Raw genomic sequence first — 2,500 nt, forward strand, 5'->3', positions numbered from 1 at the left:
CCCACTCCGAGGGCTGCGCGGCAGCGGTCCTGAGGACCACAGAGGGGGGGCTTAATAGTCGAGAGGGAGCAGGTCCGGGGAAGGCTTAGCAGTCTTCCCCCGGGCGGTCCGTTGGGGGAGGCTTAGCAGTCGTCCCCAGGGCGGTCCGGGGGTGGGGGGAGGCCTCACAGTCGTCCCTCGGAGAGCCGGGTCGGCGGCGGTGGCGGGCGTCAGGCTTTACGTCCAGCCTCCGGAAGGTGCGCGTCCTCGGAGGCGATGCAGGCGCCGCAAAGGGGCAGCCTCCGAGGCAGGGAGCGGAGCACCGAGGCTGGGGAGAGGGGAGCAGGAGCCGGGGGCTGGGGGGGGTGGGGTGGGGGGGGGGCGTTCAGGACAAGCGGTCAAGCCCCGGGGAGCAGCTGTCAAATGTTCCAAGTCCCCACTCGGCCACCAGGTCCACCCCAGTCTAGCAATGGGGTTGACCTGGCTGATGGCCGGTTAGTGTCAAGGTAAACTCACCGTCGTCCACAGGAGGGCAGCTCTCAGGCCGTCCGGCTGCGGCTGACTCTGGGGCGGTGCCCGGTCCCGGCAGCGAGGGGCGGGGGGGGGGCGCGGAGCGACACGGAGCTAACCGGCCCCCGGGGCCGGGGGCGCCTCCCGCGACTTTGGGGGCCGCGGGTCGTCAGTGGCGTGCAGGCCGGGCCTCTCCCGGGGGATTCGGGGGGGGGGGGGGGCGGTCCTGCGGGCCGGGCGCAGGGGGCTCGAGCGAGCCCGGGCCGGTCCGCCCCGGGGCCGGGGTCTCCGCCTGCGGCTCGGGGGGGCGCGGGTCGTCGGGGGAGGAAGCCCGGGGGAGCTGCACGCCGGCCTGCCAGGCCAGGCCAGGCCTGGCCTGGGTGGCCGCGGGGGGATTCGGGGCGGTCCCGCGAGCCGGCGGCCGGGCGCAGGGGGTCCGAGCGCGTCCGAGCGAGTCCGTCCCGGCCCCGGGGTCTCCCCCTGCGGCTCTGGGGGGCCGTGGGTCCCCGCTGGCGGAAGCCGCTGGGCGCTGGACACCCGCCGTCCGTCCCGCCTGGCCAGGCCTGGCCTGGGTGGCCGCGGGGCGGGGGATTCGGGGCGGTCCCGCGAGCCGGCGGCCGGGCGCAGGGGGTCCGAGCGCGTCCGAGCGAGTCCGTCCCGGCCCCGGGGTGTCCCCCTGCGGCTCTGGGGGCCGTGGGTCCCCGCTGGAGGAAGCCGCTGGGCGCTGGACACCCGCCGTCCGTCCCGCCTGGCCAGGCCTGGCCTGGGTGGCCGCGGGGGGATTCGGGGCGGTCCCGCGAGCCGGCGCCCGGGCGCAGGGGGTCCGAGCGAGTCCGTCCCGGGCCCGGGGCCTCCCCCTGCGGCTTTGGGGGCCGTGGGTCCCCGCTGGCGGAAGCCGCTGGGCGCTGGACACCCGCCGTCCGTCCCGCCTGGCCAGGCCTGGCCTGGGTGGCCGCGGGGCGGGGGGATTCGGGGCGGTCCTGCGGGCCGGCGGCCGGGAGGGTCCGGGCCAGTCCGCCCCATGCCCGGGGTCTCCCCCAGCGGCTTCGGTGGGTCCTCCGCGGAGGAAGCCGGGTGGGGAGCCGGACCCCAGGCGCCCAGACCCGTGACCTGCGGCCGCGACCTCCGACTCGGCAGGAGCGACGAGGGGCTTTCCGGCCCGTCCCCCCCCTCTCCTTCCTCCCCAGAAAAGGAGAGAGAGCTGGCTCGGACCGGGAAAAGCTGCCTACGGCACCTGGGATTCCCAGGCGGTCACCCATCCAAGTACTAGCCAGGCCCGGGACGGTTTACCTTCCGAGATCGGACGGGATCGGGGGCGTTCGGTCCGGTATGGCCGTAGGCACCCGGCCCCCGCGCCTCCTCGCCCGCTTTCCCCTGCCGACGCCCGGGCCTGCCGCACGGTGAGCCCCGGTCGGACTGCCCCCCTGCGGCAGGGCCCCCGTCTCTCGCGGGCCCGGTCCTTTTTTCCTTCTCGAGCTCCGGGGCCCGGGCTGGCCGCCAGAGCCCCTCCGCCCGCCCGCCCTCCCCGGCGTCGGGGAAAATATTGTCCCGGACATCCAGTGCGCCCTGATCCTGTCAGCCGGGGGGGGGGGTGGGTGGGTGGGGGGCAGTCCCTCGCTGCGGCCGGGGAGGGTGAGCCCAGGGCGGCTTGCCTGCCGTCCGAGTCCCCTCTCGGCCACCAGGTCAACCCCGAGCCGAAAGGGCTGAAAATTTTTCAGAGTCCCCTCCCGGGCACCAGGTCAACCCGTGGAATCGAACGGGTTCGCCTGCTGGCCGGTTCGCTTCCCGGCCACCAGGTCAACCCGTAGGTTTGAACGGGCACGCCCGGTGGCCGCTTTCCCGTCCGGTCACCAGGTCAACCCGGATCTCCCTCCTTCCCTGGGCGCCCCCTCCTCGGAGGCGTCAGGTTCCATTTTCTTTTTCCCCCCAGACTTCCAGGGGCCCGATCCAGTCGGCCGGGAGGCAGTCCCTCGCTGCGGCCGGGGTGGGTGAGGCCAGGGCGGCTTGCCTG

The 2,500-nt window shown here is 75.5% G+C and overlaps 1 non-coding gene across 1 annotated transcript; it reads right to left on the reverse strand.

The window, feature by feature from the left end:
- Window positions 1–1,711: 1,711 nt before the first annotated feature.
- LOC128823827 (5S ribosomal RNA) lies at window positions 1,712–1,830 on the reverse strand. Its single transcript, XR_008442061.1, has one exon. It is a non-coding gene; the product is annotated as a 5S ribosomal RNA (ribosomal RNA).
- Between the last annotated feature and the right edge of the window lie 670 nt (window positions 1,831–2,500).

The sequence above is a fragment of the Malaclemys terrapin genome, chromosome 15 (assembly GCF_027887155.1).
Source record: "Malaclemys terrapin pileata isolate rMalTer1 chromosome 15, rMalTer1.hap1, whole genome shotgun sequence".
NCBI classification, from domain to species: Eukaryota; Metazoa; Chordata; order Testudines; family Emydidae; genus Malaclemys; species Malaclemys terrapin.